Source organism: Balearica regulorum, chromosome Z, assembly GCF_011004875.1.
Source record: "Balearica regulorum gibbericeps isolate bBalReg1 chromosome Z, bBalReg1.pri, whole genome shotgun sequence".
Taxonomy (NCBI): domain Eukaryota; kingdom Metazoa; phylum Chordata; class Aves; order Gruiformes; family Gruidae; genus Balearica; species Balearica regulorum.
The window spans coordinates 60734016-60749015 of NC_046220.1; positions in this window are offsets into that span (position 1 = coordinate 60734016).

Below are 15000 nucleotides of genomic sequence, written 5' to 3' on the forward strand. Positions count from 1 at the left end.
AAAACCCTATGTAGCTAATTGGCCTATACACTGATTTCATAACTCATAGCCAAGGTTACAATACTACAGATGTATTATTATGTACAAACTGTAATTATGTCGCTATTTTATTAAGCGCATCTTACCTGAATCAATTTTATTAGCATTTTTAACATTGAAAATTCCTTATTGCAAACAGACTAGAGGCAGGACATCACAAATACAGCCGCGGCTTGCCTTCCGACGGTACGAGGGATGCGGGCGAGGCGTTTTAGGAGAGCCGAAGAAGTATTTAAAAGTGGGCACGTCCGCGCCGCGGCTTGGCGGAAGGAGGACCCGCGGGGATGGGTTTCCCCCCCCCCCCCCCCCCCCCGTGTCGTAGCGGGAGCGGAGCTGGGAGGCAGGGTGCGGTGCGGGATCGGGTGCGGACAGGGAGGCCAGTGCCGCGCCCAGGAGGGTGGGGGGGGGGCGCGGACCCCGCTCCGCCCGCAGCCGCAGCCGCGCCCACGGCTCGGGTTGGGGCAGCTCTTCTTCCAGCATCCCCCTTGCCTCCTCTTGACTGGGAAAGGTCACTGACAGCCTGCCCTGAAGCTGGCAAGCACCAATAAGTGCGGGCTCCGGGAGGGGTTCCTGTCCTCGCCTCACCCCGCGGTAGCCTGGCCTGGCCGAGGGGGAGGTGAGAGCCCTTCCTCACGGTGAGCCCTCCCGGCCCGCCCTCGGCAGCCGCCGACCCGGCGCACGGCCGGGCAGGGGCGCCCGGGACCCCGCATCCCTCGGCGGCGAGTCCCGGCGGAGCGGCCGGACTCGGGGTCAGGGCCTTGGGCACTGCCCGCAGCCTCTCTCCGGTGGCTGCGGTAATGCACAAAACTACTCTTTGTAATCTCCTTTTCAACAGTGAGGAGTACATATAGGTAATTTTAATGAAGAGGTTCCTGTACCACATTATTAGCAATAAATCTACACCATTCTTTGTTGGTTAAAATCATTATCATCATCATCGGTATCATTACTGAACTCATTATTCTTGTGTTACTATCAGAGTAGATTTATGATAACACCCACCATCACGCCTGAGTTAAAGAAGGTGTAAAGGTTTGATTAATAGCTGCTTTCACGTTTTAATACTCGACATTTTTTCACTTTTTTTTTTTTTAATAAGGGGCATGATAATTACAGGAAGTAATTACTGCTTTTGTTATAAAGTGTCTGGTTAGGCGCACAGGCGCTTTTCCACAGGTGAAATATAAATAAATAAATAACCCGGTGGACACAATAAGTTCTCGTAACGACGCGGTACGGCAGACTTTGAGAACAATTAAGGTTTTGCTCACTCAGAGAGACATTTTAGATTAATAAGCCTTAACAGAAAGAATCTAATCCCCCAAAAAAGCCCGTCTTGACACATTTGCGGGGAATAAAACGACAGTAGGAGGTGGAGAGAAAGACAACGAAGAGGATGTCACCTTTCCGCCCGCGCTCACCCTAAAATTAAAAAAAAAAAAAAAAAAAGCAACAAAAAACCGCCCCAAATAACCAAAAGGAAAGGAAAAACCTGAAAGACAACTGCTCCGCGCCTCGGGCTTGATGTCTGATTTTGCACAGGAGGAATAGGCTGGATGCTTGCATGCTATAGGGGTGTTATTGCACTGCCTCCCGAGCACCGGTTCGCCTTCCCCGGGGCGGGCGGCGGCGCGGCGGGACCGGCCCCGGCGGGCGGGAGCATCGCACTCGCTCTCCCTGAAAGGTTACACGGCGCTCTGCCTCGCTTTGTCTTCCCCGTGCCCTTTCCTGGCAAAAATGGAGACATCACATCCTTGCCCAGCCCCGGCTCAGTATTTATGAAGGTTTTCTGACAAATAGGCAGGCTGGCCACGCATGGGTGACTGCCTTCATTCCGCACTTGGCTTGTTTACATAGGACCAGCACCATTTCCACGGATTAAACAAATCACAGTGAGAAGGAGACATTTATAATCCGCCAACGAGGCCACAGGCAGTTAAAAATGTGTGCGTGTGTGTGTATGCTGTGAGAAAGAAAAATAAATGTTCATGTCCAGGGAGCTGACCTTCTTCTTGGAGGGTAACTCGGGGGGTATAGATATAAATATAGGTTGTATACAATGTCTTACACGCAAGCCCAAAGTATGTGTTTAATAATTATCTGTTATAACCAGTTATTGTGTACAAACGCATAGCATTAGTTTGCATCTTACGCGGTCCTTCCACCCGAAGCCCCCCCGAGCTCCCAGGAGCGGCTATATAATCCTCCGGCTACACACAAAGCGATGTGCACACACCGCCACGCACAGGGGCTTCGCTTTAAAGCCGGCTCGGACGGCAGAGCAGGCACCTCGGCGCCCACGCGGGCTCGGGTGTACACACGTGGGAAGGAAGCAGGAGGGCGAGCGAAAGGCATAGCCCGCTCCCCACGGCGGGCCGGGGGGCACGGCCCGGCGACCGGCGCCTTACGGGGAGCAGCTCCCGCGGGCCGTGGCCGTAACGGGTGGGGGGGTACCCCCGCGGGCAAGGCCGGGCCAAGCCGGGCCGCACTCACCCCTCTGCTCCTCTGTCACCCGGAAGCGTTATCTTAAAAAAAAAAAAGGAAAAAAAAAAAAAAAGGGGGGGGGGAAGGGAGAAATGAAATGGAGTAGGAGCAGGAGGTATTTTTCAAAGTAAGAGCGTGCATTTTACGATCCCTCTCCCTCCATCTGCAGGAAGAGTGATGGTGCGGGGGAAGAAGCTATAACTGGAAATGTTGCCCTTTATCTTCTGTCAGCTCTCAGGACACTTGGCTGCTGCTGCTTCTCCGGCTGCTGCTGGGGTTTTTATGACACATGTCACCCACCTCGGGTAGTCGGAGCAGGAGAAGGAAATTCCCTGCAAAATAGCAATGGTTTCGAAAAAAAGGATCGCAACAAAATATTGAATAAATTCCCTTTTAATTTATTTGATCATTCCACATTACGGGGCTATGAATTGCTCAAATTTGATAACAAGTACTCAATTCAACTCATTATGTAAGTTAAATTAGACTTCGATAAAATTTCAGTGGCGCGCAGTGGTTCCTAGAATGAAATGTAATTTGTGCAAGAATTTGTTGTATCTGTCACAAATATTTCCAATTAGCGACCGTAATTATTTGATAGTTTCTGCAATTATGGCTTAAACGGGTGAATTTGGGACTGTGGAGGACCCTAATTGGCCTAAATTTGATATTTTGCATATTTGCATAATGAGGAAATTGGTAGAAAATTGTGTTCATTCATTTGTGAAAAATCCTATGAATTTTATGAATTTGAAAGCTCTGTTTGTGCAGACTGTGACTTTGCTTGCTGATCCCTGAGGAGCTGACGCTGAATGCCTGAATGGGCAGCGCGCCAACTTCTCCACCCGGAGGAGAAGCGGGGGAGGGAAGGGAAGGAAGGGGAAAGGGGAGGGAGGGAGGACGGCCGGACGGCCGGCAGGAGCCGGGAGCCGCGGACGCCCCGAGCCCCCAGCTGCGCTCCCGGGGCCGCCCTGTCACCCCGCCTCGGCCTCCGCTCGCTCGGGGGAAGGGGTAATCGAGGGGGGGTGGACACGGGACTGGGATGCTGATAAGTGTGCACTTGGTTAAATTAAATTGCCAAAGCTTCTCCTTTCAGTAAAAGCGTTTGATCTATTGCGCTGTCAATTTAAAGTGTTTAAGGAGAAGCAAAAGCATAGATTTTAAGATGCTGGCCCAGCACCCATTCATCATGCATCAGGGACTTTAAGCCTCACGTTTTGCTGTAGTTAACATCTCAACTCTCTGACACGGGAATCCAGACCGGGGAAGAACCGCGCCGCCGCAGCCGGCGGGGCGAGGGGGGACGGGAGCTCCCCGCCGCCGGCCCACGCCGCCCCGGCACCCCGCGGCGTCTCTGCCCTGCTCCGGGCGGTGCCCGGCCCTGTGGGCGCCGCAGAGAGGGAGTTTGTGGTGCAAGGGAGGAGGAAAACAGTCCTGCTAACAGGAGGGGGTGGCAGCAGGACATCCCCGCTTGATTGTCTTCCTGGACCACCGTCGGGGAGAGGTAGTGCGCTGGGTGAAGGCGGTGGGAGAAACCCTTCTTCCTGCTGCCTTTTTTTCCTTTCCTTCCGGCAAGGCTTTAGGAAGATCCCGAAGGTCACCCTGCGGAAGGCTGCCCTCCCTCCCTCTCCCCCGCTAGGAATCTCCTTTAACCCTGGTTTCCAGACCCTGGGCTGCAGAGGCTGAGAAAAGCTGCAGAGGCTGAGCTGGGGATGTAATATATTCCCCTGAAGAGTTTTACACACTCCAGCTCTCGACTGTAACTTCGGTTGGTTAGTACTTTCCCCATCAACATGGATGTGTATAATGTGAAGATGTAACAGACTCTAAATGCTTAAGTGCTTTGTTTCACAGCACATTTTCAGTAAAGGTCAAAATAAATTCATCTCCCTTCACGCAGCATTTGTGTTTGGCTTCCTGAGCCATTTGCACGGGACTTGGAGTGGCATCATCATTAAATAATAAAATGCACCCGTGGGTGTACACAGAAAACAGCTTCCCACAGCATTGTTCTGTGGTGGGCTGAAGATGATGCCACGTATGTCACACATCTCTATTTGACATCTGTTTGATGTCACTTTTTGATCAAACCACTGAACTCTTCCATGCCTCCACTCCATTGGTGCTTGTGAGGATAGAGGATGGTGGGGGTAACAATCCTGATTTGGAATGAATGGGGAATTTAATGAGCATGAGGGTGAGAGCACTAAAGGGTTGAAGCTCGGGGTTTAAATATTTTCTGTAGTGACAGATTCACTGCACTCAAAACCCTTTTGAGGACACCTTCTGTGCTAAGTCCTGTGGAGACAGTTTGTGCTTGGCCAGTCTAGCCTGATCTACGGTAGATATTCGTGGAATCATAGAATCATGGAATCAGAGAATGGTTTGGGTTGGAACGGACCTCAAAGATCATCTAGTTCCAAACCCCCCTGCTATAGGCAGGGACACCCTCCACTAGACCAGGTTGCCCAAAGCCCCATCCAACCTGGTCTTAAACACTTCCAGGGATGGGGCATCCACAGCTTCTTTGGGCAACCTGTTCTGATCCCTCACTACCCTCACAGTAAAGAATTTCTTCCTTATATCTAATCTAAATCGACCCTCTTTCAGTTTAAACCCATTACCCCTTGTCCTGTCACTCCCTGCCCTTGTAAACAGTCCCTCTCCAGCTTTCCTGTAGGCCCCTTCAGGTACTGGAAGGTTCTTATAAGGTGTCCCCGGAGCCTTCTCTTCTTTAGGCTGAACAACCCCAACTCTCTCAGCCTGTCTTCATAAGAGACGTGCTCCAGTCCTCTGACCATTTTTGTGTGCTCCTCTGGACTCGCTCCAACAGCTCCATGTCTCTCCTGTACTGGGGCCCCCAGAGCTGGACGCAGTACTCCAGGTGGGGTCTCACAAGAGCAGAGTAGAGGGGCAGGATCACCTCCCTCGACCTGCTGGTCACGCTGCTTTTGACGCAGCCCAGGACACGACTGGCTTTCTGGCCTGCAAGCACACATTGCTCGGTCGTGTTGAGCTTTTCATGCACCAACACGCCCAAGTCCTTCTCTGCAGGGCTGCTCTCAGCTCATTCTTCACCCAGTCTGTAGTTGTGTTTGGGGTATTCTGGCATCCCAATCCATATCCTAGACTTAGAGAGTTCAACTTGTTTTCCCTTCCTCCAGATTTCATTTAGCCTTTTCATCCTCTCCCTTGGCATTCCTTCCTCTTTTTAGTTTTGCTTCATAGTTCTTCCACCTTCTTCCTTCCCCACTGTCATCCCATGTTTTATTCTTCTCCAGAAATGTCCCTTTTCCTGCTGAAAATTCATGTACATTCTCTGGCTGGACCTATGTTCCTTGAAGATGAAATAACCAATCTAGCTGACTCGCTGAGGGTAGAATAGACATATCAGTAAAGTTATCTTCGGATAAACAGGGAACTGTGGACAGATTACCTATTTTACCCAAAGGCAAAGTAGATGATACCAAAGTCCTGAACCTATGCTGTGCTTGCACCCAACACCCAGTCAGTTTTGGATAAATGCAGAAAAAGATGAGACCTCAAGAATAATGCTGGTTGCAGAATGTAAGGACACGTAAGGCTTTTACCAAGTTTCTTTTCCTTATGGTGAGCATGGGTTTGAGACAGTATTTGGAAGAATCTCATTCCATATATCTCAAATTAACTCTTTAGGAAATGCATTTCTTAAAATAAATCCTCAGATACCACACGTGCCCTGGGCTTCAGGATGAGCCTTGGGGTAGTGCTGCACAGGTGACCTTGGGATGCTAAAGACTGATTTGGATCTTCTCAGCTTCTGCCTCAACACAACTCTTCAAGCACATACAGTTTTCTGGGACAAGCATGTGTAAATGATTGCAATGCTTCATATGTGACAAACTGACTTCCTGCAGTCTGCATGGCCAGGTACATGCCTATGTCCTTGCTGGAACAGGACCCCAGCTTTCAGAAAGCCTCTTCTAGAATAGTAGAGAGAAGCCTGTAAAACAGTATGTAAAAAGAAACTTAAAAAAAAAAAAAAAGAAAAACCCAAAAAAGCCCCATTTCAGTTACAGCTAGGAAAGAGAGTCTAAAATCAGTAAAAGGTGCTTCCTCTTCCATGACATTTTTATTTCTAAGCTTTTAAAATATCATCATGTGGCTGCTGTATCATCTTCTGTTATTTATGTAACCACAGTTCTAGGGAACTGTTAACAAGTAAACTCTTGTGCAGATTATCAAGCAGGTAAAGCTCATAGGAGCGATATAAATGATTAGGAGGAAGTGTTATACTGCTGAAATTCACCATCTAAAGTTACAATCTTCTTCATCTCAAACAATACGGGAAGAAGAAGCTCATGTATTCATGTATACAGCCATTTGGCACTCAAACTTGAGAGCTGTTGCCAGATTTATTTTTGCTCTGACACTGCCCCTCAGGACTAGCTCAGGCTACAGGGATGTTGCATGTGGAAGCAGGGATAGGGTGCGATGGGTAGGAGTGAGACACAGACACGGTAGTACAGTGGAGTCTGCCCCAAAGGCATTCTTCAAAATCTGGAAACAAAGGATGGGAGACACAAAAAGGAAGAAAAGACTTTCCGTGATGCTTTGAACTGATTGCCTCTTTGAACGCCTGGTATTATTTCTTATAGAAAAACTTGGTGCGCTTTGGTAGTACTGAACTACTGGTGCAAGGGGGAATGTGAGTAGTAAATACAGTTGCAGAATTAGATACCTAGCAGACAACTACCATAGAATGTAATCATAACATTTGAATTTTAACGAATACTAAGACAAAACAAATAAGCAAACAGGCCTAGAAACGATTAACTATTCTTTACCCAAAAGAAAGCAACCCCTTCAACCAGTTTTCTCTTCCACCTCATCCTCATAAAGCTGCAATTAAAAAGAGCAAAGGTATTATGAATAGCAAAAGCATCAAGCCCAACATGCATACTTTAACAAATCCACATTATGAACACAGTAACAAATATTTGGAGGAAAGGTCCCCTTTGGGTTGATATACAGTTCATCTGTGTAAGAAGCCTTTTCTCTTTCCAGTGCTATGAAGCACCATTTCTTGTGATACCAAAATTGAAGCTGAACTGCATTTCTACGTTAAAATAAGCACTCCACGTCTCTCTCATGGGTTAAAAATAGTGTCTCCTTCAAACTAGAGCTCTTACTCTTGTATGCAATTGTATTTTTATCTAAGATTTCAATGTAGATTTGTTAAAACTAATAAAAATGGGTACAATAAGAAAATCAGCACCCATAACAAGTCTCTTCTGTTCATACTCTTCCTAATCAGAAAGCCAAAGATGCTTTCCATGTCCATCTAGCTAGAACTCATTGAAATGGTGTATGATGTTCACAACTGAAGATACATGCACACATTGTAAATATTAATGACCAGATTCCTAGCTATTCTTTATAAACTCTTCCAAAATGTTTGAAAACTCCTGTCATTATCAGTGAGCTCAAGGTTGCCTCCAGTTATGTGATTGTTTCAAAAGTAACATGTGACATGTATTAGTCTTAGCATGACCGAGGTTATGAAAGACAGCACCATGGGTTCTCATACAACTTCTTGCTATTGCTGCAGAGAATAAGGAAGCTCCATCTCCCCATTTCCATTGTGAACGGTGGAAATTATTTGGCCATGAGGACAAATCTTCCTGAGCATCTCTGAAAAAATTACTCTGCAGCAGTATCTGCTGAAGGATAAACTTTTGCTAAAACAAAATACTGAAAAACAATTGTCACCAGGTATAAGTATTTTCAGTAAGCATATGTTGCATCTGATTAAACCAACAAATGGGGTAGAAAAAGATGGGCTTGGTGTTGGAAATCAAAAGGAGGCTGGAGTTTGGATAGAAGAGGGCAGAAAACTATAAAACAAACCAGACAAACTGATGGAGCATGGGATGAAGCAAACTGGCGGAGATAGTAGCTGTTTTGCATCATCTTGCAAAATTAATCCAAATTCCATTCGATGGACCAGTATGTTGCAGTATTTTTGTGCTGCTCAAAACGTCCCAATGCAGCCACACAAATGGGCGAATCTGGCTACAATATGTGACATAAAATATTTAGGTTGGACATGCCATATCTTCAAATCAGAAAAATACATAGCAATTTTTGTCTTTAATTTTCTTCTTAGTGTCCATGTAGCACATAATAATCTCCTCCACCACACACATCAGCATACTTCATCCCAACTGAGAAAAATTATGTTAAACTTGAGCTATAGATAAGATTTTCTATTTGTAGGGAACGTGACTGATGCTGTAACGGTCAGAAAAACATGTTTGTGAAAATCCTGGCAGTTCAGAATCAGGTTGAAATTGAGACAAAAAAAAAAGACTAAATACATTAAACTTTGAAAATGCATTTACAACATTGATTTATTTACCTTTACCTTTCCTATGCTGGAAGAAAAGAAGAAAAATGTACAATATATCTTCAAAAAACCTGCTTAACTTCAGAATATCTTTGTGTGGGGTCACAGTGGGATAAAATATAATTGTCACCAACAATTCCAGTTCTCATTCAGTGAGGTATTTCCCTCTGAAGTTTTGCCAGATAACCATTGTATTTACAATCCTGAGACTCTATTCCTTGTGTTGTTTAATAATACTGAAAAATTTTTACTTCTTACCAACAGTCTTAAAGATAAATAATCACTAATCTCAATTATATGGATAGTGGAACTGAAATCAAGTTCAGTAAGAATATCTTACAAATGCATGATGGGCTCAGGGAGACTTTAGAGCCTCTGAGTCCTCTTGCCACCTGTCTGCACCTTGTTTGAAAGGATCTTGCTAATGCTTGCCAAAGGACATAGCTCTGCATAAACCACAGTCCTTGTGAGCACTCCAGGTGTTACCCAGGACATCTTCACTGGAGGTGCCTTGTAAGCTTAAAGAGGATGATCTGGAGGCCTCCACAACCCACACTGACTTAGGAGTGCCAAGAGCCTGCAGAATTGGGAAGGAACGGATGGGCCTTCACCAAGTTGCAGCAGTCTTGTAGGCTTGTAACACAGGAATCTACATCTGCAGAAAGAAATCTGTAGCAGGTGTTAGCCAGGAACAAGCTCAGGAAGACGTGAGACATTCTAAGATGTAGAAGTCATTTGGAACCGGTCACAGAAGACAGAATGATTATCTTTTTAAAATCACAAGGACCTCTTTGAATGCATCCACCCAGGAGCTGTATTTTCCAATCTCTTGCTCATTCCAAAGAAATCAGATCTGTCTGACCGTACCCCAGGAGTCAGTACCACACATATGGGTGCCCCTCACCTTTGCTCTCTAACCTTTCTCCAGACTATCATGGGTAGCAGTATATGGGAAACAGCTGTAGTTCCAGTGATTTCCCATCTTCCTGTTCTTAACACCAAAAAAAGAGCTCTGTTGGATGGAAAAGAAAGTAAGAGATGATTGTTCAGCCTTGCATTTTAGAGGAAGAGGGAATAAGGGGACTTGGCTGTATTTTCCATTCAGCTCCCCCTGAGCCTTTCCTTGGTTGCTGGAGAGGTGGAGCCCCCAACATCCTAGTGGAGTGGGGACTGTGGAGAGCACATGTCTCCCCACTTCCAGGCAGGGCAGGCTGCTTCCATAGGAAGGTAGGGCAAGGGAAGCAATACCTGGGACCAGAGTCATGCACCAGCGGGTTAGAGTGCACCTCTCTTGATGTCCAGTGTCATGTCTGGGCAATATGTTGTCTTTGTGCATTTAATATAGAAAATAAAAGGTGGTGCAGGAACAAATGAGTATTTTCCTCACTGAAGTTTTTGGCCCCAAATGTTTGTATATACGATTAATTGGCCTAAATGAACTCTCTCACTCGGCTTCTTCTCCAGACGCCTAAGTGGTGGCAGCTCCACCCACCTTCATTTGCGCTCCGTGTGGCTTCTTCCCTGGAAGGAAATTAATGGAAACTGCTTGATGCTAAGCATTTCTGAAAAATCAGGCTTAACTGTGGACACTGCAGCCGAACTTTATTAGACTACTATTTTGAACATATTAGTGCTGGATTTTATTCAGATTTATTAGCATGATGATAAAAATATCTGTGGTATGGGAAAAAAAAAAAAAAAAAAAGAGCCCCATCACTCAGTTGGCTTGATTCATTTTTCTGTAGTATCTCTTGCAGTCCATCTGCTGAAAGGTGAAGCCAAACTGTTTTAGAATTATGTTTTCATAGGGAATTCTGTGTTAATTAGTTATCTCTCTCTGCCATGTGTAGCAACTGATGAAATCAGCTACTGTAATTTCATGAAAAGCAATGTTGGACTGTTTGTTTGTATCAGTATGAACACTTTCTTACACATAGCACTCCAGTGGAACAGAAGTGGTCCAAATAACATTTTATTTTAATATGTGTGAGGACACACAGCTACTGTAGCATCACAATTTCTTATTTCCTTGTGTCTAAAAATGTGGTCTTAGGCTAAATGCAGCAGAAAGATTTTATGGACTCAGATTCATTTTTACATACATTTTTTATGCATTTTTACAGAGTAGAGCTTAGCTGACTGAAGTTACTGCTAAGATTTATTTATTTTTCTAGAATAAAATAGTCTGCCCTGCAGTTGTATTTAATAGGCCAAAGTTACACATCTTCTAGTGTCATTTGCTGCTTGCAGTTCATTTAATGAGGACATGGCACTACCATGCTGTGGAAAAGTGTGTTTTGTAATTGCAAATGAAGTATTTCAACCTTTTTACCTTTTAATACCACAGAATACCCTGGGTAGCTAAAGACTGGCTTGTTTCCAGGAAGCTTTATTACAAAGGAAAAATATGGAATACCATTTTCTGTACTTTTAATGTTTGTTTGGTTATTGTTTTTTTTCTTTTTTTTCTCTTTTTTTTCCTTTTTTTTCCCTTTTCCTTGCAAATAACACTATGTCCTTAGCTAGTGCTTTCCATCCACAGGTCCTAGTGTGAGTCCTAAGGTGGATGCTTCATTGGCTTGCTCTTTTAACATGGATAACATCCAAAAGAAATGCAGAGACAAGCTTGCAGGTGAAGAGTCCATGCCTACTGACTGCCAGTAATTTGCACTAACCACAGGATAACTAACCATTGCCTTCTCCTAGAGTAAGATCTTTTTTCCCCCCCATGCTTTGCTGATCTGACTGGCATGAGGAAAATGCACCACTGGTTGAGATTAAGCTGTCACTGAAACACGTATGCTTGGCAAAGGAGAAGTGAGAGGATGAATCAAAAGATTAACAGCAGCAGCATTAGGAGCATTTTTCTCTCTGTATTTGGCTTCTCACTTAGGGAAAAGGTGAAACAAAGGCCTCATCAAACAACACGCTTTTCCAAGACTAGAGAGAGAACATGAGAGGTTCTCAATTCTGGTACTCCCTCCCGGGGAGACAAAAGGTAACAAGCTGATAGTACCTCTAAGATCCTTAACTTGTTGGTTTTAATGAGTCCGTTCTGCAGCCTGTCATGTGTTGAAGCCCTCACTCGGCCAATATATCCTCCTAGGTCTACTGCTGAACATATATGATGAAAGATTGGTTATATCAGAACAGGAATCAACAGTATTATATTGAAAACAACGGGCTAATGGTGCATAACACAATTTGTGCAACTAGTGATTACTTGCTTTGGAAAGAAAAGGTATTAGAGCTTCAACATAAAAGGGACCTAAACACACCACTTTCATTGCTTTGAAGATGCCCTCTGTAAATCTTTACAAAGATGGACTTAAGATGGTAGATCAATTAAAAAAAAATCAGTTTAAATAATGTAAGTTACGTTTCAAATAGTGTTTGAAGTCGGTATGAGGTTTGTGGAAGAAAAAATGAAATTAAATGTAGTATTCCCCCTCAGGTTGATAGAGAAAACACTGACCTTGTCATCTGACAGTGGTGGCATTTGACAATCTTCATTTAGTATGTCCAAAACCAGCAGCAAGGCCCACATGATGAAGAAAATTTCTCAGTGTCTCTCAGAGGAAAATGCGAGGACTTAATAAAAACCCAACAGGATGGAACACACTGACACAGGAATGGAGAAGTCAGGAGCGTGAAGAAACACAGGGCAGCAGCATGGGAGCTTTAAAAATAGGTCCTTTTAATATTTTAGGAGCCTTCCCCTTTCTGCAATTTATTTTAAGATACCTTAAAATAAGGTCTGATGTGAGTCATCTTGTACAAACCCAAACTCCCTGTCTGTGGCTGTAAATCACAGAGTTAAAAAACTTCTGGCACAATATATGTGAATTAGAAATCTAATTAGCTGATATATGTATGTGTGCAGAATCAGCGAGGCAGACTTCCTAAAGAAGTAATTTTAGTTATGAGCTTCTGCAACACTCTGGGTGTCAAACAGCAGCTAAGATAACGGAGATGTGTGAAGCAATCTGTAGTGATTATATTGGGCCTGTCCTCTCACATTTCTCCTTTTCCTCTCTTTATGTATATAGAAGATATTTCTGCCTGATTTCACCTTAGAATTACCAGAAGACTCATAACTGTTTTTTCTGCCATTGCTGGATGACTTGTTTTGGAGTCTGTGTCTGTCAAGACATAATATTGTGAGTCCTTGGACATTAACCAGAAGTATAGCATCGAATAAAGCTTGTCTTGCTGTAATATGTCACTGCAGTTAAATGTAAACAAGTGTAAATAGTAAACAGTTACCAAAAAAAAAAAAAAAAAAAAAAGTACAACCTCCAATGTTTGTAAACTGCTAAATTTTAACTCCTTCCCATTTTGTGACTTTATGTTTTCACTGGTTCTTACTGTATTTTGTGTAAGGTTAAGACCTGGATCTCTAAAGCAAGAAAGGAGAAGAATTTTTTTTTTTAAAAGCAAATACTTTTCAAGACTTCTTTAAATGTCAAGATGAAACAAACTAAAGGTATAAACCAAATGTCTTCTCCATTCATGATGTTCCCTCCGGATTGTCCCTCTATGCTGTGCTTTTTGAGACTTACGTCCTGCTCCAGAAACACAGAGCTACATAAATCAGCTGAATTTAATTTCTTGTACTGGTCACAGACCATCCACTAACAAGTCATAGTTTTCTTTGAGTTATTCGGTAAATAGTTATCTGAGATCATGTTGGTAGAGCTTTTTAAAGAGCTACCTGGTTGAGTGTGAGTAGTCTGTGAATATTCACTATTCCATTCATACTGTGCTGTGTATATATGATGTGTTTAACCAGTTGCACTGGGCTGATTTTGCTCTCTGATTAGGTGAGCATGTAGGTGCTTCTGATGCAATTACTTCCATGTGCAAATTTAAAAATTTGTCTCTGTGAATACTTATCAGGCAACTGCAGATTTCTTTTCATGAAAATTCATGTCAGCAAAATTGAATTACATAAATGATTTAGAAATGCCAAACACATAATTTAAAAATAAAAGAGAGTGTTCAAAGGCTCCCCCTGCCCATCCATCAGTCTATCAAAGATAATGAGAGGAGGTGGCTGAATTTTGTCCCAGTATTAGCAAAAGATATAATCTAAAGTCTTTGGGTAAATCCTTTAACAAGCATTTTTATTTGCAATTAATTTTTTTTAATCAGTTTTTAACTGTAGGGATTTTTTTTGAAATTGCATGACAATTTCCTTAAAAGATGCTGGGAGTATTTATGTTAGTGAACAAGGGAATTTGGCCCTGTGCAGATATGCCACAGATTGTAGGTTAATAATGAGATATTATTCAAAATTCAGGGATTCCCAGACCTTTCAGACAGTAGTAAAATTCATCCAGACCTTGCCTTGGATCTTTATATCCCTTCAAAGGTATACTTGAGAACAGGAACAGTATAAATATAGGGCTTAATTCTACTTCTGCTAAAGTGGCTGTGAGCTTTGATGATGATTTCAGTGGAGGTAAGTTCATACACTGCATTAACGACAGCATTGTATGCTTTGACTACCATGTTGTACAAGCCGTGGGATGTACAGCAAAATCTCATGAAAAAAATATTAACAATTTTTAAAAGCCTGAAACTAGTCCAGTCTCATCTTTCTTTTTGCTGCTAATCTCTCTCTCTCTCATTTCCCTCCTTCTTTCATTTTTTTTGGCATCTAAATAAAAATAAATATCACCAGTAGGGGGAATAGATGTATAAAAAACAAACTCAAAACGTTTTTATTATTGATTTGGATGGCAGTTAGTTCACTTTAAAAGTTACTGGTTTGTCATTTTACCACATCCTTAGCAAGAAAAAGATGTCGGGGTTCTTAGATGTGTAGCTGAGGTTGACTAAGAGTTTCTAGTTTGCTCAGAAATACAGTAATGCTGCTTAATTTCCTGGAAAAAAGTTATGTCTTCATGCAGCGATCAGGCTGGGAGGTGGTTATTCTGCCTGCCTCTGCTCCCCCAGTGCTGCTCCCGCGGCATGCCTGTGCTTATCTCCCACAGACAATAATGATGTTGTGAGAGAAAGTTGAGAAATAAAGGGGAAACAAGCAGATAAATTACCTGAATGAGAACGGAAGGTGCTACCATTGC